Source organism: Hypanus sabinus, unplaced genomic scaffold, assembly GCF_030144855.1.
Source record: "Hypanus sabinus isolate sHypSab1 unplaced genomic scaffold, sHypSab1.hap1 scaffold_599, whole genome shotgun sequence".
Lineage (NCBI taxonomy): Eukaryota > Metazoa > Chordata > Chondrichthyes > Myliobatiformes > Dasyatidae > Hypanus > Hypanus sabinus.
This window is the reverse complement of record NW_026781455.1, coordinates 140,064-162,567: the sequence shown is the minus strand read 5'-3', so window position 1 is coordinate 162,567 and position 22,504 is coordinate 140,064. Positions and strand designations below refer to the sequence as shown.

At 42.5% G+C, this 22,504-nt stretch overlaps 1 long non-coding RNA gene across 1 annotated transcript; it reads left to right on the top strand.

Annotated features, from left to right (window-relative positions):
- Positions 1 to 1,517: 1,517 nt before the first annotated feature.
- Positions 1,518 to 21,852, top strand: LOC132389552 (uncharacterized). Its single transcript, XR_009510592.1, has 5 exons — positions 1,518 to 1,616; positions 6,686 to 6,781; positions 7,739 to 7,834; positions 20,819 to 20,914; positions 21,744 to 21,852. It is a non-coding gene; the product is annotated as an uncharacterized LOC132389552 (long non-coding RNA).
- Positions 21,853 to 22,504: the final 652 nt, after the last annotated feature.

Here is a 22,504-nt window from a genome sequence, read left to right as displayed (position 1 = left end):
ATTTTCTACGAGATTTATGACCAAATTATCTATTTGCTCATTTACCAAATATGATAGATGTTATTTTTCAGCTTAAACCACCTCATAAAAGATTGGTAGTCATTATATATAAAATGGCTTATGAATTTACGAATGATGTCTAATGATAAGGTTAAACGTGCTTGGGAACTGGAACTTCAGGAGTCACTTTCAGATGGTCAATGGAACAAAATTTATCAATTAGTTAACAATTTATCTATCTGTGCCTGTCACTCCTTCATTCAGTTCAAGGTAGTGCACAGGGTGCATATGTCAAAAGCTAAACTAGCACATATTTTTTCTAATATAAATCCCACCTGTGATAGATGTAGTGCTGAGGTGGGTACCGTAACTCATATGTTTCGGTCTTGTATAAAGTTAAATAATGTTTGGAGAGATGTTTTTAGAACGTTATCCAAAGTCATAGGTTTGGACCTGCAATGTAATCCACTTACGTCACTCCGAAGGAAGCAGAAAATGTTTCTGCATCCGCTCAACGTATTATAGCTTTTTCAACTTTCTTGGCTAGGAGAGCTCTTCGGTTGTATTGGAAAGATCCTAATCCACCTACTATTTTTTTGGTTCTCCTCCATTATGTCATGTTTAAGCCTGGAGAAAATTAGAAGTCGGACGTTTGATACATCTTTTGAATTTGACCAAACCTGGTGACCTTTCATTCAATATTTTCATATGATTTTAATGTTCTTCTTTTTTACTTTTTTCTGTTTTTTAGTTAATCTTTTTTCTTCTTCTGCGTGATGTTTCAGATTTGACCGGAAAGATTTTTCACTTTTTTTTGTAATTAGATCCTGAAATGGACTGCCCAGTCTCCTTTTTTTTTTGTTTTATGTTAGTTTAGTGGGTTTATTTCTTCATAATAATAGAAATGTTTTAGTCTTTTTTTGAATTGTTAAGAGGAGTTGTGGTTCCTTTTATATGTTAGCTCAATATTATACTATATATGATTTTAATAGTCTACACTCATTTGTTGTTTGTACTTTTCTTGGAATAGGTTTTTGATATAACCACTCCTCTGATTGGTATTTGTCTTTATATATATATTTTTTAAATTCAATAAAAAAAGATTAAAAATAAATGAAAAATGAATGTTCCTGAATCTGGTGGTCTGGTCTGGATTTCTCCTTCATCCCTTTATCTCTTCCACATATCACCTCCCAGCTTCTCATATCAGCCTGCTCATCACCCAGATATCTTCTCACTTGCCTGACTTCAGCTATCACCTACCAGCTTGTTCTCTCCTCACCACCTTATCATGGCTTCTGCCCCCTTCCTTTCCAGTCCTGACGAAGTGTCTTGGCCCAAAACATCGACTCTTTATTATTCTCCAGATGTGCTGCCTGACCTTCTCAGTTCCTTCAGCATTTTGTGTGCATTGCTCTAGATTTACAGCATCTGAAGAATTTCTCGTCTGTACAAATTATTGTCCCTGTTGTGTTGTTTAATCTCTGCCCATTTCCCATCTCTCTGTTACTTTGTTGCAGACCTGGAGACTTCAACATTGGAACAGTCTACAGGATTGCCTACTGGAGAACACACTCAGGAACTGTCCTCTGTCCCAGCGGGAGACACATCCTCAGGTACCAAGTCTCATGTCTGTCTGTGTTCATTCAGTCTCTTTCACTCTGTGAGGTTGAACCTCCCATGGACCAGTTCACCTACCGGATGTACAGTGCATTGTGGGTAGGGTTTTGAATGATGGAGTCAGTGGTTCCTCTCTCCTGTCTGTTGGGTTGGGTTTGGTGAGTCGTGAGGGATGAGGCTCTGTTGGGGTTGGAGTGAGTGGGGTGTGAGGAATGAACAGCGAGGGGTGGAATGAATGAGAATGACACAGGAGGGAGGAGGGATGATGGTTGTGTGAGGGGAGGATGATCACAGAGTGGAAGGGAGGAATGACTGTGAGCAGTTACATGGTGACTGATGAGACATAGAAATGACCGGATTGGGATTTGAGTAATTCAGTACATGGACAGAAGGAAATGGGTGAAAACACACTGGAGAGAGGGATGGGGAGATTGGTGGGATGCTAGAGTGGGAGGAATGAGGCAAGTGAAGAGAGAGTGATGACTGTGTGAGAAGCGCTGGGCAGAAAGATCAGTGAGAGTGACGCTCCAACTGGAGAGAAGGAAGGAGAGACTGACGGAGGTGATGCAGACAGAGTGAATGCTGAGAGAGGGGGGTGTGAAGAGAGGGATTTGAGAGACAACGGTGGAGGGATTAAAGAGCAAAGGAGAGGGGAGTGTGTGTTTTTCAGAGGACAGATTTGACCTGGACTTGAGCCTCCTGTTCCTGACATTGAGTTCCTTCCTTATGTACTGCATATGTTAATTCAAAATGGCGTCTTTGTTCGTTAAATGTAAATCTGCTTCTTTGTTATGCTAACTAGTGAGAGAGTGTTGTCTTGCAGAGCATTCTCGAAGCTTCTCGCAGCCTGTTTAGGTTTAGAATTGCTGGCCGGGCCTGTAGATCAGAAGGGTAGGGATAGAAGAAAGAGGACCATAGTAATAGGGGACTTGATAGTCAGGGGTTCAGACAGGTGGTTCTGTGGAAGTGATCAGGAGTCCCGGATGGTAATTTGCCTCCCTGGTGCCAGGGTTCAGGACATTTCTGATCGCGGCCAAGATATCCTGAAGTGGGAGGGTGAGGAGCCAGAGGTCGTGGTACATGTAGGTACCAATGACATAGGTAGGAAAGGGGAAGAGGTCCTGAAACGAGAGTATAGGGAGTTAAGAAGGCAGTTAAGAAGAAGGACCACAAAGGTAGTAATCTCGGGATTACTGCCTGTGCCACGCGACAGTGAGAGTAGAAATGGAATTAGGCGGAGGATGAATGCGTGGCTGTGGGATTGGAGCAGGGTGCAGGGATTCAAGTTTCTGGATCATTGGGACTTCTTCTGGGGCAGGCGTGACCTGTTCAAGAAGGACGGGATACGCTTGAATCCTGGGGAGACCAATATCCTAGCGGGGAGATTTGCTAGGGCTACAGGGCAGACTTTAAACTAGGAAGATGGGGGGGGGGGGCGGGAATCAATTTGAGGAAACTATGGGAGAGGAGGTTAGTTCACCAGTAGAGCAAGTAAAGAGACAGACTGAGGGAGGAAAGTCAGGTGATGGAGAAGGGATGCACTCAGCCCGAAGATGTAGGGGAGATGAAAGAAAAGGATAATAAATTTGAATGCATTGTTAGGGATAAAAAGAGAGGAGGAGGTGGAGAGTAACTTAAATGTATCTATTTTAATGCTAGGAGCATTGTAAGAAAGGTGGATGAGCTTAAAGCGTGGATTGATACCTGGAATTATGATGTTGTAGCTATTAGTGAAACATGGTTGCAGGAAGGGTGTGATTGGCAACTAAATATTCCTGGATTTAGTTGCTTCAGGTGTGATAGAGTAGGAGGGACCAGAGGAGGAGGTGTTGCATTGCTTGTCCGAGAAAATCTTATGGCGGTGCTTTGGAAGGATAGATTAGAGAACTCCTCTAGGGAGGCTATTTGGGTGGAGTTGAGGAATGGGAAAGGTGTAGTAACACTGATAGGAGTGTATTATAGGCCACCTAATGGGGAGCATGAGTTGGAAGAGCAAATGTGTAAGGAGATAGCAGATATTTGTAGTAAACACAAGGTGGTGATTGTGGGAGATTTTAATTTTCCACACGTAGACTGGGAAGCTCATTCTGTAAAAGGGCTGGATGGTTTAGAGTTTGTGAAATGTGTGCAGGATAGTTTTTTGCAACAATACATAGAAGTACCAACTAGAGATGGGGCAGTGTTGGATCTCCTGTTAGGGAATGCGATAGGTCAGCTGACAGATGTACGTGTTGGGGAGCACTTCGGGTGCAGTGATCACAATCGCATTAGCTTCAATATAATTATGGAGGGGAGGACAGGACCTAGAGTTGAGATTTTTGATTGGAGGAAGGCTAACTTTGAGGAGATGCGAAGGGATTTAGAGAGAGTGGATTGGGTCAAGTTGTTTTATGGGAAGGATGTAATAGAGAAATGGAGGTCATTCAAGGGTGAAATTATGAGGGTACAGAATCTTTATGTTCCTGTTAGGTTGAAAGGAAAGGTTAAAGGTTTGAAAGCACCATGGTTTTCAAGGGATATTAGAAATTTGGTTCGGAAAAAGAGGGATGTCTACAATAGATATAGGCAGCATGGAGTAAAGGAATTGCTTGAGGAATATAAAGAATCTAAAAGGAATCTTAAGAAAGAGATTAGAAAAGCTAAAAGAAGATACGAGGTTGGTTTGGCAAATAAGGTGAAAGTAAATCTGAAAGGTTTCTACAGTTATATTAAAAGCAAGAAGATAGTGAGGGATAAAATTGGCCCCTTAGAAAATCAGAGTGGTCAGCTATGTGTGGAGCCGAGGGAGATGGGAGAGATTTTGAATGATTTCTTCTCTTCGGTATTCACGAAGGAGAAGGATATTGAATTGTGTAAGGTGTGGGAAACAAGTAAGGAAGTTATGAAACCTATGACAATTAAAGAGGTGGAAGTACTGGTGCTTTTAAGAAATTTAAAAGTGGATATATCTCCAGATCCTGACAGGATATTCCCCAGGACCTTGAGGGAAGTTTGTGTAGAGATAGCAGGAGCTCTGACGGAGATCTTTAAGATGTCATTAGAAACGGGGATTGTGCCGGAGGATTGGCGTATTGCTCATGTGGTTCCATTGTTTAAAAAGGGTTCTCGAAGTAAGCCTAGCAATTATAGACCTGTCAGTTTGACATCAGTGGTGGGTAAATTAATGGAAAGTATTCTTAGAGATAGTATTAATAATTATCTGGATAGACAGGATCTGATTAGGAGTAGCCAGCATGGATTTGTGCATGGAAGGTCATGTTTGAAAAACCTTATTGAATTTTTTGAAGAAGTTACGAGGAATGTTGATGAGGGTAAGGCAGTGGATGTAGTCTATATGGACTTCAGCAAAGCCTTTGACAAAGTTCCATATGGAAGGTTAGTTAAGAAGGTTCAGTCGTTATGTATTAATGCTGGAGTAATAAAATGGATTCAACAGTGGCTCGATGGGAGATGCCAGAGAGTAGTGGTGGATAATTGTTTATCGGGATGGAGGCCGGTGACTAGCGGGGTGCCTCAGGGATCTGTTTTGGGCCCAATGTTGTTTGTAATATACATAAATGATCTGGATGATGAGGTGGTAAATTGGATTAGTAAGAATGCCGATACTAAGGTAGGAGGTGTTGTGGATAATGAGGTGGGTTTTCAAAGCTTGCAGGGAGATTTATGCCGGTTAGAAGAATGGGCTGAACGTTGGCAGATGGAGTTTAATGCTGAGAAGTGTGAGGTTCTACATTTTGGCAGGAATAATCCAAATAGAACATACAGGGTAAATGGTAGGGTATTGAGGAATGCAGAGGAACAGAGACATCTAGGAATAACAGTGCATAGTTCCCTGAAGGTGGAGTCTCATGTAGATAGGGTGGTGAAGAAGGCTTTTGGAACGCTGGCCTTTATAAATCAAAGCATTGAGTACAGAAGTTGGGATGTAATGTTAAAATTGTACAAGGCATTGGTAAGGCCAAATTTAGAATATTGTGTGCAGTTCTGGTCACCGAATTATAGGAAAGATATCAATAAATTAGAGAGAGTGCAGAGACGATTTACTAGGTTGTTACCTGGGTTTCAGCACTTAAGTTACAGAGAAAGGTTGAACAAGTTAGGTCTCTATTCATTGGAGCGTAGAAGGTTGAGGGGGGATTTGATCGAGGTATTTAAAATTTTGAGAGGGATAGATAGAGTTGACGTGAATAGGCTGTTTCCATTGAGTGTAGGGGAGATTCAAATGAGAGGACATGATTTGAGAGTTAGGGGGCAGAAGTTTAAGGGAAACATGAGGGGGTATTTACTCGGAGAGTGATAGCTGTGTGGAATGAGCTTCCTGTAGAAGTAGTGGAGGCCAGTTCAGTTCAGTCATTTGAGGTAAAATTGGATAGGTATATGGACAGGAAAGGAGTGGAGGGTTATGGGCTGAGTGCGGGTAGGTGGGACTAGGTGAGATTAAGAGTTCGGCACGGACTAGGAGGGCCGAGAAGGCCTGTTTCCATGCTGTGATTGTTATATGGTTATATGGTTATAACGGGGATTGTATTCATTTGTTAACCAGTGGGGTTGGATGTCATTTTTTCCTTGTGGATTTGGGAACTGGGTTTTTGCGGTCTTTTCGAGAGTCGGGAAGAAGATGCCGAAGAAGGTGGACGTGTGCCGCACTGCTCGGTCGACCACCCGTGTGGTCCCAGGTGCGAGGTTGTGGAGATTGGAGGAGAGCGAAGAGCCGTCGAACGGTTCGATGGTTGATCTCCAATGATGTGCACTAAACTGACTAAACTCTGATACGTTTTGGCGCCTTTTTCTTTACTTTCTTTTCCTTCATATATACTGTATCGTTAGTAATCACTTAGTTCTAGTAAAGTCCTTAAAGTATAATCTATAACTGTATCCGGTGTGAGCTTGATATTGTGTGTGCGACGCTGTGTTAACTTGTTTTCCACAGCATCTGCTTATACGGGAGGCGGGGTTGGCAAGTGGCTGGAATTTTCCCCTTGACATATACCAGCCCATCGCATAAACGTTACATGTAAAACTTGTTTACTACTTTACCCTTCCTTTGTATTTTTTCTTATTGCAGAACCTCTGTCGGACACAACTCAGGAACGCCAGGGATCGGTGACCGGACAGCCTGGTCCAGGGTTGACCACCAGCCCAGCAGGGTCTTTGAGCTCAGGTACAGTTCCCAGTCAGACACAACTTGGGAAGCCCAGGAAACAACGACAGGAGAGCCTGGTCTGGGTTTGACCAGCAGCCCAGCAGGGTCTCTGAGCTCAGGTATTCATGATGGGGTTTGTGAGGGTCAATGAATAGAATGATCTTTCCCTCCTTTAGTCCTCGATATTCATCTGGACTTTGTCTGAGAGACGTGTCCAGTCACAGAAATTTTGGGAGGGAGAGGTGGTGAATGGTGACTACATGGTTTTAGTTTCTTTTCAAATCAGAGATCTCTTTGTCAAATTCTTGTTCCGGTGGCTACCCAATTTAATTCTACTTACCATTCCCTTCTGATATGACTGTCCACAGCCTCCTCTGACTTGATGAGACCACCCCCAGGTTTGAAGAGCAACACCTCATAGTCTGTCAGGGTCACCACCAACCTGATGGCATGAATATCGATTTCTCTTACATCCTGTAATTTCTTCTCCCTCCCACTTCCCTCTTTTTCCATTCCCATTCTGGCTCTCCTCTCAGCCCTTCCCCTCACTTCATCTGCCCATCTCCTTCCACTGGGCCCTCTTCTCCATCTCTTTAATCCATTGTCCACTGTCCTGTCTCGTTGGATTTCTCCTCCTTCATCCTCTTCCACATATCACCTCCCAGCTTCTCGCATCATCCTGCTCAGGTTCCCAGACACCTTCTCACTGCCTGGCTTCACCTATCACCTGCCAGGTTGTACACTTTCCACCTTCTTATTCGGGCTTCTGCCCCCTTCCTTTCCAGTTCTGAAGAAGTATCTTGGCCCAAAACTTTGACTGTTTATTCTCCTCCAGAGGTGCTGATGGACCTTCAGCATTTTCTGTGCATTGTTCTAGATTCACAGCATCTGGAGATACGCTCGTCTGTACAACTGCTTGACCCTGTTGTGATTAAGGGTCTGCCAATCTCCCGTCTCTCTGTTACTTTGTTCCAGACTTGGAGGCTTCAACATTGGAACAGTCTACAGGATTGTCTACTGGAGAACACACACAGGAACTGTCCTCTGTCCCAGCAGGAGACACATCCTCAGGTACGAAGTCTCATGTCGGTCTGTGTTTATTCAGTCTCTGTCACTCTGTGAGGTTGAACCTCCCATGGACCAGTTCACCTACTGGATGTACAGTGCATTGTGGGTAGGGGTGTGAATGGTGGAGTCAGTGGTTCCTCTCTCCTGTCTGTTGGCTTGGGTTTGGTGAGCCATGAGCGATGAGGCTCTGTTGGGGGTTGGAGAGAGTGGGGTGGGAGGATTGAGTGGAAAGGTGTGGAGTGACTGAGTGATACTGGAGGGAGTGGAGGAGTGATGGAGGTGAGAGGGAGGATGGTCACAGAGAGGAAGGGAGGAATGACTGTGAGCAGTTACACGGTGACTGATGAGACGTAGAAACGACCGGAGAGGGATTTGAGTAATTCAGTACGTGGACAGAAGGAAATTGGTGAAAACACACAGGAGAGAGGGATGGAGAGAGAGTTGGGATGCTGGAGTGGGAGGAATGAGGCGAGTGAAGAGAGAGTGATGACTGTGTGAGGAGAGTTGGGCAGAGAGATCAGTGAGAGTGATACTCCAACTGGAGGGAGGGGAGGGGGGACTGACAAAAGAGATGTAGTCGGAGTGAATACTGAGAGGGAGAATTGAAGAGGGGGATTTAAGAGTGAAAGACTGAGGTATTAAAGAGCAATGGAGAGGGGAGGGTGTGTATTTCAGAGGACAGATTTGGACTCTGGTGGGTGTGGGGGAGTAAATTTTACTTACTGGAAGGAGAAATGGATATTCATACCAATCGGTAGGAGACTACCCATGTAAGGTGTTGCTCCTTCATATTGAGGGTGGCCTTATCTTGACTCAAGTTGCACCACCACATCTCTGCAACATCTGTTGTGGCTTTCCATTCCAAGACATCAGAAATGTCCCCCTCATTTAAAGAACTGGTTTTTCCCTCCCTCACCCGCAAATCCTCCATTTCACGTACATCTATCTTCCCACCGTCATAATAGTGATTGAGTACTTCTTGTCCTCATCTACCACCCATCAGCCTCCCTCTCCAGCAAATTATGCTTGGCAACTTCAACCATATCCAAAGAGATCAGACCAAGAAACATATCTTTCCTTTCCCCCCACCACCCCTCTGCTTTTCACAGTGGTCGCTTCTTCAACAGTTGCCTTCTCCATTCATCCCTCCCCACTAATCTCCCTCCCAGCACCTACCCCTGCAAGTGGCCTAAGTGCTACCCCTGCCCCGACACCTCCTCCCTCTCCTCCATTCACGGCCCCAAACAGGTGAGGCAACACATCAACCGTGAATCTGCTGTCTGTTGTGTCCAGTGTTCCCGGTGTGGCCTCCTCTACAATGGTGAGACCTGTCGTAAGCTGGGGGAACAGCTTCTCGAGCACCTCCGCACTATCCATCATAAGCGGGATTTCCTGATGGCCAAACATTTTAATGACTATTCCCATTCCCGTTCCGACATGTTGATCCATGGTCTCCTTTTGTGCCAAGATGAGGCCACCCTCAAGGTCAAGGAGCAACACATTATATTCCTTCTGTACCCTCTAACCTGCTGGTATGAACATCGATTTCTCCTTCTGCTGAACAAAATTCCCCCCTCCTCACCCTACTTCCTCTATTCTCCACTCTGACCTTTTATTTCTTCTCACCCAACTGTTACTTATCCCTGGTTCACATCCTCCTCTCCTTTCTACTATTGTTCACTCTGGTCTCTGATCAGATTCTTTCTCCTCTGGCCCTTGACCTTTTCCACCCACCTGGCTACACCTATCACCTTCCAGCTAACCTCTCTCCCCTACCCCCACCTTTTAATTCAGGCATCTTCCCCCATCCCTCTCAGTCCTGAAGAAGTGTCTTGGGCTGAATCATTGAGTGTTTACGCTTTTACACAGATGTTGCCTGACCTGCTGAGTTTCTCCAGCATTTTGTGTGTTTTGCTTTGGATTTCCAGCCTCTGCAGATTTTCTCGTGTTCGTTACAGTAATAAACAAGTGTATCGATAATAAATTTAATCTGAACTTTAATCTTTGATGCATCTCCTTTTGAAATTGTCCTCGATGATGGGGAAGATAGAGCCCATGATGGAGCTGGCTGAGTTTACAACCCTCAGCAGCTTTTTCCGATCCTGTGCAGTGGCCCCTCCACACCAGACAGTGATACAACCCGTCAGAATCCTCTCCACGGTACATCTGCAGAAATTTGCTGGAGTCTTTGGTAACCAGGCAAATCTCCTCAATCTCCGAATGAGATATAGCTTCTGGTGTGACTTTTTCATGATTGTGGCAATGTGTGTTACCCAGAATAAATCTTCAGTAATGTTGATGGAATCTCTCCACCCACCACCTCCCTACCCATTCCAGATTATTTACATCCACTGACCAATTTACATTTATGAAATATTACTTTGTATCTGTCATAATGAGACGTCCTTTGTTCTCTCACAAAAATTTAACCTGTGATATGTTTCTATCAGAATTGTAATGGTTGCAACACCAATAGACAATTATTCAGAAGATATGGTGTAGGAACGTGCAAATCAGTCCAGCAGCCCCATGACAGTGATTGATCGTGTCTGGGGAGTGTTGTACAATAGATTGTCAAGATGGTATCTGAGGAGTGTTGTAGAATAGATGGTCAAGATGGTGTCTGGGGAGTGTTGTACAATCGATGGTCAAGATGGTGTCTGGGGAGTGTTGTACAATCGATGGTCAGGATGGTGTCTGGGGTGTGTTGTACAATCGATGGTCAAGATGGTGTCTGGGGAATGTTGTACAATAGATGGTCAAGATGGTGTCTGGGGAGAGTTGTACAGTAGATAATCAAGATGGTATCTGGGGACTGTTGTACAATAGATGGTCAATATGTTGTCTGGGGAGTGTTGTACAATAGATGGACAAGATGGTGTCTGGGGAGTATTGTACAATAGATGGTCAAGATGGTGCCTTGCTGTGCTCTCCATCAAGATAACGTCGCAGATTTAGTTGTTTTTATAAGTTTGTAGAGACGGTATTGGGGAGAGAGTGGGAAGTTAGTCATCAGGTTAGAGTTTAGGGAGAGGTATTTGGAGGAATCAGATGTCAGGACACCACTCTATGTTTGAAGGCCGAAGATCTTCCAGGTGAGAAGGGACATGAGGAGATGAGGCCTTTGGAAGATGTCCTCGATGGTGGGGAGACCAGTGACCATGAGGGAGCTGGTTGAAGTTACAACCTTCAGCCTTTTTCAAGCTTGTGCTTTGGTATCTCCATATCAAACAGTGATGTAACCAGTTACAATGTTCTCCGCTGTACATCTATAGAAATCTGCTGTGTCCTCAGTTATAATTTATTATTATAAACTGATTATTATTAGATCATTAAAACACATTATTAGAATATTAGAATTACTTTGGTAAGGGGAAGTACAGACAGACACTGTTTACCCTTCTTGCTGCCTCAGTAAAGCACCCAGCGTAATCAAATACCCCACCCCGGACATTCTCTCATCTCCCCTCCCATCGGGCAGTAGATACAGAAGTCTGAAAGCACATACCACCAGGCTCAAGGACAGCTTCTACCCCCACTGTCATCAGACTCTTGAACAGACATCTTGTACGATAAGAGGATCTGTCCTGGGACCAGTATGTAAGTGTCATTACAAAGAAGGCATGGCAGCTCCTCGACTTTCTGAGAAGTTTGCACAGATTCAGTCTGTCACCTAAAGCTTTGACCAACTTCTATAGATGTGTGGTGGAGAGTATTTCTGACTGGTTGCATGACAGCCTGGTATGGAAACACCAATGCCCAAGATCAGAACAGTAATGGATGCAGCCCAGTCCATCACAGGAAAAGCCCTCCCCACCATTAAACACATCTACAAGCAGCATCCATCATCAAGGACCCCACCATCCAGTCCATGCTCTCTTCTCACTGCTGCCATAGGGAAGGAGGTACAGGAGCCTTAGCTCCCACTCTAACCTTCAAACCATCAGGCTCCTGAACCAGTGTGGATAATGTCAATATTTATCTCAATGTTTCTTAAATACCCCTAATATATCTGACTCCACCATCACCCCTGGCAGAACATCCGTGCAGTCACCACTCTTTGTGTGTAAATAAGTTGGAACAATTTGATTCATATTAGGAAAAATGATTTAACTACATAACTCCTCATCGGCCTGATTTTATTCTCACAAGTCAATGAAGATGTTGTAAAAAAAAATCACTCCCTACTTTATACGTGGTTTTCTTATTTTGATTGTTCTTTCTCTCCTTTCTCTAAGTATATGCCTTACCGTATTTGTGACAAATATGATTATATGATATATATGTACAGTATCTGAACTTAACCGCACCTAAGGCATTTAAACACACATTGCTCTGTGACGATACTGATGCCAAGCTCTATGGGTCCTATTGCCCTTCCCTTGGACAACATCGGTGGCGTGGACAGGGGAGATTTGCAGCTTGGGCAACTGCTGGTCTTCCATAAAAAAAAACCATGCCCAGGCTTGTGTCCTGGAGACTTTCCAAGGTGCAAACCCATGGTCTATCGAGACTAACAGAGGCCTACACACACAGTATCTGAAGTACATCTTATGGAAATATTTGTTTAATGATAAACTTCAATAAAAAATAAATTACTAAAAAAAACAATCATACTTAGCTTTGAACATTATGGCCCCTGGTATTAGCCACATCCATCCTGGGGGAGAAATAGCTGGCTGTCCATTCGATCCATTCCTCTTCCCATCCTTCACACCTTTATCAAGTCCCCTCTCATCCTCCTTCACTCCAGTGATAAAAGCCTCCTATAATGAGGTGAGCAGAACCACCCAACCCAGTCTGCCCTGACACACATGGGGAGCAGGGAAACATTGTAAAGGCCCCGGTGGGGAGAAAGGGAATGGGAAAGAGTGAAGGAGAATGGATGGGAAGGAAGGGAAAGACTGGGGTGGAGGGAAGACCATGGGGAGAGGAAGGAGGGTTGGAAAGAGGCATCAGGGGAAGGGAAAGTGGAAGGAGACTGGAGGTGGGGAATGGGATTAAGGTCTGGTGTTTGGGATGAAGCGAGGTGATTGGAGGCGGGGTGGAGTAATTCCCTTCTTACCCCTCCCTTCTTCTCAGTGTCCCCTCCCCTCTTCCCTTTGGGATCTTCACATGCACATGTATGTGTGACAGTGTCACAGGTCACCTCATTGTAGGAAAGATGTGGAAGCTTTAGAGAGAGTGCAGAATACATTTACCAGGACAATATCTGGATGAGAGAACAGGTCTTATGAGGAGAGGTTGAGTGAGTGAAGACTTTTCTCTTTGGAGTGAAGGAGGATGAGAGGTGATTGATGGAGGTGTACAAGAAGGTAAGAGGCACAGATCAAGTAGACAGCCAGACTTTTCCCCAGGGAGGAAGTGGCTAATACCAGGGGGTATAATTTTAAAATGACTGGAGGAAAGTATAGGGTGGATGTCAGAAGTGAAAGTCTTTACATTGAGAGAGAGGTGGGTGTGTGGAACACCCTACAAGGGGTGGTGGTAAAGACAGATACATTCGGGGCATTTAACAAACTCATAGGTAAGTGGTTGACAGAAAACTGGAGGGTTATATAAGAGGGAGGGGTTAGAGTGATCTCAGAGTAGGTCTGCATAACATTGTATCTGTCTGTACCAGCTCCCCTTGCAGGGTGTTCCACACACTCACCACTCTCTGTGTAAAGAACTTTACCTCTGACATCCACCCTATACTTTCCTCCAGTCACATAAAATTACATCCCCTGGTATTAGCCACTTCCTCCCTGGGGAAAAGTCTGGCTGTCTAATCGATCTATGCCTCTTACCATCTTGTACATCTCCATCAAGTCACCTCCCATCCTTCTTCACTTCAAAGAGAAAAGCCCTCGCTCACTCAACCTCTCCTCACAAGACCTGCTCTCTAATCCAGACATCATCCTGGTAAATCTATTCTGCAGTCTCTCTAAAGCTTCCACATCCTTCCTACAATGAGGTGACCTGAGACTCCCGGGCTGCCAGGTCACACATAGGAACCATGTGAAGATTGTTGGGGGGAAGAGGGGAGGGGAAGAGGGGAGGGGAAATTGAGGAGAATGGGGGGCGGGTCAGAGGGGAATGACTGGAGTGAAGGGAAGTGGGAAAGTGGAGAGGAGGGAGAGGGGAGTGAGGAGGAGGAATGAAGACAAGGGAGGGAGATTGTAGGTGGGGATGGGAGAGAGGTCTGGGATACAAGATGGGGACTGGAGGGAGGAGGGGTGCTGAGAGGGAGCTGTAGACAGTTGTGGGGGTGGTGGGGGGAGAGACAATGGACATTGGACAGTCCACAGCTCAGGAATTGGTGGTGGGGATCATCAAATCGAATGCTGATCCCCGTGGTCAGTCCCAGAATTTCATCCCGACTCCGAATGACGGAGTCTCTCAGTGTCTCTCAGTGGGATGTGAACGATGGAGTCCGTTCTATCCCCACTGACAATCTCAGGAGTACATGAGCTCTCCGGAAAGGGTGATTCACTCACCCAGAATGACCTGCCTTGGATTGAGGCCGGTCTGGAAGACATGTGGAGTCGGCTCAGTGACAGAGCAGGGGGGGCTGAGACCTGGTGCTCAGGGGTGGGGGAAATGAAAGTGTCCGGTGGGTGAGGTTTGGATGAAGATTTTAGGTGAGATTCAGTGGTGGCAGAGAGGTACGATGTTCTGGTGATTTTCTTTCTCCCATGTCTCCATTCCTTTATCCTAGACCTGGGTATTTCTCCAAGGGAACAGGCCAAAGGGGCATCGACTGGAGGGGCCACCCAGGAACCATCCTCTGTTCCATCGGGAGACACATCCTCATGTAGAAAAGCATGTGACTGGAAGAGGTGGGTGGGTAGGGGGTTCATTCCACAACTCTGTGGTCGACAGGCTCTCGTGAGCTGATTCAGTGGTTATCTGTGTCTCTCAGTGGGATGTGAACGATGGAGTCCGTTCTATCCCCACTGACAATCTCAGGAGTACATGAGCTCTCCGGAAAGGGTGATTCACTCACCCAGAATGACCTGCCTTGGATTGAGGCCGGTCTGGAAGACATGTGGAGTCGGCTCAGTGACAGAGCAGGGGGGGCTGAGACCTGGTGCTCAGGGGTGGGGGAAATGAAAGTGTCCGGTGGGTGAGGTTTGGAGTGACATTCAGGCAGGATATTTTCACTATTTGTTTAATTGTTACTGCTGCTGTCTGTAAGGAGTTTGTACTTTCTCCCTGTGACTGTGTCGGTTTCCTACCACATTACAAAGACGTCTGGGTTAGTAGGTTAATTGGTCACATGGGTGGTGGGGCATGTTGGGCCAGTTACTGTGCTGCATCTGTAAATAATTGATGGCCCAGTCCATCACGGATAAAGCCCTCCCCACCATTGAGCATATCGACATGGAGAATTGTCAGCATTCATCATCAGAACCTCCACTACCCAGGACATGCTCTCTTCATGTGGTTGCCATCAGGAAGAAGGTACAGGAGCTTCAGGACCCACACCACCAGGTTCAGGGACAGTTATTACCCCTCAGACATCAGGCTCTCGAACCAGGGGGGATAACTTCACTCAACACTCACCGCATTACTGAACTGTTCCCACAACCTATGGACTCACTTTCAAGGACTTTTCACCTCATGTTCTTGATATTTATTGTTTATTTACACATTATTTTTATTGTTCTTTTGTATCTGCTCAGTTTGTTGTCTTTTACTCAATGTTTGCCCACATGGGTGTAATAGGACAGCACAGACTTGTTGGTCCAAAAGGACCCATTACCCTGCTGTACCTTCCAATAAATGAGTAAATATTTTTAATAAATTAAAGGAAATTTTAGTTTTCCACTGCACTGTTGCTGCAAAATGACAGATTTCCAGTGATGCCCAATGGTGATTATTATTCTGATTCTGAGGATATATAAAAATGTATAGAAGATTACGAGGTGTACAGATAGTGTCGACTCAGACTGAAAGTAAGATTTATTATCAAAGTACTTCTTTGTCTCTATATACTACCCAGAGATTCATTTTATTGCAGTCATTTACAAGAAAATAAAGAAATCCAACAGAATTTATGAAAAACTATACAAAAACAATGACTAACAAACAGCCAATGTGTGAAATAAGGCAAATTATGGAAATAAAATATGAAATAATACTGAGATGATGTGTTGTAGATTCCTTGAACATGAGTCTGTAGGTTGTGGAATCAGTTCAGAGTTGATGTGAGTGAAGTTATCCCCGCTGGTCAGGAGTCTGATGGTTGTGGGTGATAAATGTTCCTGAAGCTAAGAGATTAGAAACACTTCATGTGGATATTATATTTGTGCAAGAGACTCATGTACAGAGACAGCTTGAAGATCGCTTTTTTTAAATTTGGAAGGGACCTTTATATCATTCTTTATCAACAATAAAGTTAGAGGGGTATCTAGTTTTGTTAATTCTAAAATCCCTTTTGTACACTTTAACACTGTTACTGATTCAATTGGAAGATATTTAATTGTCACCCGTTTATTTGCGTTCAAAAGATAGCTCCGGTGTGTGTTTATGCATCTAATTCAGACAGTTCTGATTTTTTTTAAGAAGCTTTTTTTCTGAGCTACTGAATCTAAATGAATATAAATTGATCCTGTGCGGTGACTTTAACTGTTGCCTTAATCCGGCGATTTTCAGGTCATCAACCAATCCGTCGCTTCCTAATAAAGCGGCAACCAGTATTAACTCTTTTCTTTTAGAATATGGACTGGTCGATATCTGGAGATGTAAACAGCCTAATGACAAAGATTTTTCATTTTCTCACACGTTCATCAGAAATATTCAAGAATTAATTATTTTTTTTCCAGATACACTGTTGTTATATTCTGTTGACGAGTGTGTGTATGATGTCATTGTGCTGTCAGATCATGTGCCTGTGAAGTTAACCCTGGCACTCTCTGATAATTTTTTGAAAATGTCACTATGGAGATTGAATCCCATATTGTTAAAGAATCCACGTTTTGTTAGTTTTATCAAGGGGCAAATTTCTGTATTTTTTTAACTTAATACAATTGACAGTATGTCAAATTTGGTTATGTAAGATACGATGAAATCCTTTATTGGGGACAGGTAATTTCATATTCAGCAGATCTAAGAAGGAAAACCAAAGCGGAACTCTCAGTGATTACTAATAAAATTAGAGAGATAGATAAAGCGTACACAGTAAGACCAAGTGAAGACCTATATAATGAAAGGGTTGAACTCCAAACACAATATGATCTGCTTTTGACCTTCCCCATTGAACAGCAAATTTTTAAATCTAAAAGTCAGTTTTATATAAATGTTGTTATTAATGTAAACTGTTGGTTGGTCAGTTAAAGGCAAATATGGTCAGAAGACAGATTTTGAAAATACGTAGATCAGATAGAACTGAAATATTAGACCCGTATGAAATTAATAAGATATTTATGGATTTCTATTCTAATTATAAATCTGAATTCCCTGATAATACTATTATTATGAATAGATTTTTGCAAAAAATAAATATACCTGAAGTTTCTACTCAAGATATTAATGTACTAGATGCACCTATTAAACAAGAGGAAATAGCCAAGGCTATATCCTCTATGTAATTAACGAAAGCACTGGGATATGCAGTGGAATTTTATAAGACCTTTAATGAAATGCTTACATCACATCTTTGTCAAACTTTCACTGATTGTATATCTTATGGGAATCTTCTGAAAACTTTTTATGAGGCATCAATTTCATTGATTTCTAAAAAAGGAAAAGATTTTTCTGAATGTGCCTCTTATAGACCAATTTCCCTATTGAATGTGGGTTTTAAAATTCTCTCTAAGATTTTAGCTAATAGACTTGAGAATTTTTGCCCACTGTTATCTGAAATGATCAAACTGGATTTATTAAAACTAGGTATTCATGTTTTAATATTCGATGACTGTTTAATATTATTCATTCTCCCTTAGTCAAATAATCTGAATGTTGTTTCTCTTGGTGCAGAGAAAGCTTTTGACAGGGTGAAATGGGCTTATTTGTTTCAGGTTTTGGAGTGCTTTAACTTTGGACTGGGATTTATTTCCTGGATTAAAACTGATTTATCAAGCCCCAATGGTTGCGGTTATAACTAACAGTCAAAAATCTCCTTATTTTAGATTATATAGAGGAAATTGTCAGGGTTTCCCTCTTAGTCCTTTATTCTTTAATTTGGTTTTAGAAACACTTGTTATTGCTCTTAGGGATTCTAACTCTGTTCAGGGTATTAAGAGAGGGGATAAATTACATAAGGTTTTGTTATATGCAGATGATTTATTAGTTTATATTTCAGACCCTAGGAAATATATTCCCTCTATGATATCCATATTTACTGAATTCAGTATTGTCTGGATATAAAATAAACTTTCATAAAAGTGAATTATTTCCTATTAGTAATCATTCTGATTACTATGATCAAATACCTTTTAATATTGCTAAAAATTACTTTACCTATCTTGGTATTAAAATTACTAAAAATTTTAATGATTTAAATATAATTTTCTTCTTCTAATTGAATATACAAAACTAATGCTTTCTAAATGGTCACCTATGACGATGTCATTAATTGGTTAATAAATGCTAAAAAATGGTAATTTTACCAAAATTTCTATATACGTTTCAAGCTGTTCCATCCATTGTCCCGACAACTTTCTTTGAGAGAGTACATTCTATGATCCTGTCATATATCTGGAATAATAAGCGTTCTAGATTGAGTGAACCTTTACTGCAAAAATCAAAAAAAGATGGAGGATTGGTGTTACTAAACATTAGATTTTACTATTGGGCAGTTAATATTCGTTGTATTACTTTTTGGATTTACGGTATAGATAATCAAGATTGTCCTTCATGGTTTGACTTGGAGGAGAGCTCGGTAAGGGGGTTTTCTTTGGCTTCCTTACTGGGAGCTCCTCTTTTTTTGTTTTCTAGGATTGGTAGACAAGCTCGTAATCCTATTGTTAGACATACATGAAATATTTGGTATCAGTTTTGCAGATTTTTTGATTGGAATAACTTTGTTCTCTCTAGTAATATTCATCTTAACTAGTTTTTTTAAACCATCAATTCTAGATGAGGCCTTTTTAATATGGAAAACTAAGAGAATAAAAACTTTTTTAGATTTGTTTTTAGAGAATTGTTTAATGTCTTTTTCACAGCTTGTGGATAAATATGATATATCTAACGCAAATTTTTTTAGATATTTACAAGTTAGGAATTTTCTACAAGATTTATTACCGAATTATCTATTTGCTCATTTACCAAATATGATAGATGTTATTTTTCAGCTTAAACCACCTCAAAAAAGATTGGTAGCCATTATATATAAATGGCTTATGAATTTACGAATGATGTCTAATGATAAGGTTAAACGTGCTTGGGAACTGGAACTTCAGGAGTCACTTTCAGATGGTCAATGGAACAAAATTTATCAATTAGTTAACAATTCATCTATCTGTGCCCGTCACTCCTTGGTTCAGTTCAAGGTAGTGCACAGGGCGCATATGTCAAAAGCTAAACTAGCGCATATTTTTTCTAATACAAATCCCACCTGTGATAGATGTAATGCTGAGGTGGGTACCGTAGCTCATATGTTTCAGTCTTGTATAAAATTAAATAGTTTTTGGAGAGATGATTTTAGAACGTTATCCAAAGTCATAGGTTTGGACCTACAATGTAATTCACTTAGGTCAATCTTTGGGATCACTCCGAAGGAAGCAGGAAATGTTTCTGCATCCACTCAACGTATTATAGCTTTTTCAACTTTCTTGGCTAGGAGAGCTCTTCGGTTGTATTGGAAAGATCCTAATCCACCTACTATTTTTTTGGCTCTCCTCCATTATGTCATGTTTATGCTTGGAGAAAATTAGGAGTCGGACGTTTGATACATCTTTTGAATTTGACCAAACCTGGTGACCTTTCATTCAATATTTTCATATGATTTTAATTTTCTTCTCTATTACTTTTTTCTCTTTTTTAGTTAATCTTTTTTCTTCTTCTGCGTGATGCTTCAGATTTGACCGGAAAGATTTTTCACTTTTTTTTTTGTAATTATATCCTGAAATGGACTGCCCAGTCTCTTTTTTTTTGTTTTGTGTTAGTTTAGTGGGTTTATTTCTTCATAATAATAGAAATCTTTTAGTCTTTTTTTGAATTGTTAAGAGGAGTTGTGGTTCCTTTTATATATTAGCTCAATATTATACTATATATGATTTTAATAGTCTACACTCATTTGTTGTTTGTACTTTTATTGGAATAGGTATTTGATATAACCACTCCTCTGATTTGTATTTGTCTTTATATATATTTTTTAAATTCAATAGAAAAAGATTAAAAATGAATGAAAAATGAATGTTCCTGAAGCTGGTGGTGTGGGACGTCCTGCTGGAAATATTACCACTGATCAGGGTGAATATAACTAGAGGACATCGATTTATGGTCAGTGGCCAGAGATTCAGGATCGGAATCAGGTTTATTATCACTAATGTCTCTTGTAAAATTTGTTGTTTTTGGCAGCAGTGGAGAGCAAGACATAAAAAATATTCCTGTACGTTCCAATCAAAAATAAATAAATAAATAATGCGAAAAGAGGAATAGTGAGATTGTGTTCATGAATTACAGAAGAACACCAGAAGAATGAACGACAGAAAAACTCTTAAAACCCCAAAGCCCCCATCCCCTTCACACATACAAGCAGTAACAAGCATCAAGAAATCACACTTAACTCCACCCATTGGTCAGGTAGAGGAAGGGAGGAATGACTGTGAGGAATGACTTTGAGGGGTTGTACGGTGACTGATGAAGTGTCTTGGCCCAAAACATCGACTCTTTATTATTCTCCAGAGCTGCTGCCTGACCTTCTCAGTTCCTTCAGCATTTTGTGTGCATTGCTCTACATTTACAGCATCTGCAGAATTTCTCGTCTGTACAAATTATTGTCCCTGTTGTGTTGTTTAATCTCTGCCCATTTCCCATCTCTCTGTTACTTTGTTGCAGACCTGGAGACTTCAACATTGGAACAGTCTACAGGATTGTCTACTGGAGAACACACCCAGGAACTGTCCTCTGACCCAGCGGGAGACACATCCTCAGGTACCAAGTCTCATGTCTGTCTGTGTTCATTTAGTCTCTGTCACTGTGTGAAGTTGAATTTCCCATGGACCAGTTCACCTACTGGATGTACAATGCATTGTGGGTAGGGATGTGCATGATGGAATCAGTGGTTCCTCTCTCCTGTCTGTCAGGTTGGGTTTGGTGAGTCGTGAGGGATGAGGCTCTGTTGGGGTTGGAATGAGTGGGGTGGAAGGAATGAACAGCGAGGGGTGGAATGAATGAGAATGACACAGGAGGAACAGCGAGGGGTGGAATGAATGAGAATGACACAGGAGGGAGGAGGGTTGATGTTTGTGTGAGGGGAGGATTGTCACAGAGAGGAAGAGAGGAATGATTGTGAGGAGTTGCATGGTGACTGATGAGACATAGAAACGACTGGAGAGGGATTTGAGTAATTCAGTACGTGGACAGAAGGAAATGGGAGAAAGCACACAGGAGAGAGGGATGGAGAGAGAGGTGGAATGTTGGAGTTGGAGGAATGAGGCGATTGAAGAGAGAGTGATGACTGTGTGAGTAGAGTTGGGCAGAGAGATCAGTGAGAGTGATGCTCTAACTGGAGGGAGGGAAGGAGAGAATGAAAAGAGAGTGATGCAGACAGAGTGAATGCTGAGAGAGGGAAATATTAAGAGAGGGATTTGAGAGACAAGGGTAGAGGTATGAAAGAGGAAAGGAAAGGGGAATGTGTGTATTTCAGAGGACAGATTTGACCTTGACTTGAGCTTCCTGTTCCTGCCTTTGAGTTTGTTCCTGATCGAACATAAAGCTTGTATACTACTTTAACTTTCTTTTGTATATCTTCTGAATACAGATTCTCAGTTGGACACAACTCGGGAACCCCAGGTATCACAAACCGGAAAACATGGACCTGGTTTCACCACCTCCCTAGCGAGGTCTGCGAGCTCAGGTACAGATTCCCAGCCAGACACAACTTGGGAATTCCAGGAAACAGCAACTGGAGAACCAGGTCCGGGCTTGATCACCACCACAGCAGGGTCTGTGAGCTCAGGTGCAGATTCCCAGTCTAATAGAACTCAGGGTCCCCAGGGAGCAGCAATGGAAAAAAAAAACTGGTCTAAGTTTGTTCACCACTACAGCAGGGTCTGTGAGCTCAGGTCTTTGTGAGGGGGAGGGAGGGGTCAATGAATGGAGTGATCTTTCCCTCCTTCAGTCCTTGATATTCACCTGGGCTTTGACAGAGTACTGACTAGTGACAGAAATTTTAGATGGGAGAGTTTGTGAACAGGACTGGATGGTTTTGGTTTCTTTTCAAATCAGAGACCTCTTTGATAAGTTGTTCTGGTTGAGTCCCACTTTAATTCTATGTCCCACTGATGAGAGCACCCTCAGGTTTGAAGAGCATCACCTCATATTCCGTTCTGGGTAACTTCCAACCTGATTGCATAAATACCAATTTTGCTAACTTCTGGTAGTTTCTCCTCTCTCCCACTTCTCTCTTTTTCCATTGCTATTCTGGCCCCCCTCTTAGTCCTTCTCTTCTCCTCTCCTGCCCATCTCTTTCATCTTGTCACCCCATCCATCTCTTTATTCTCTGGTTCACTGTCCTCTCTC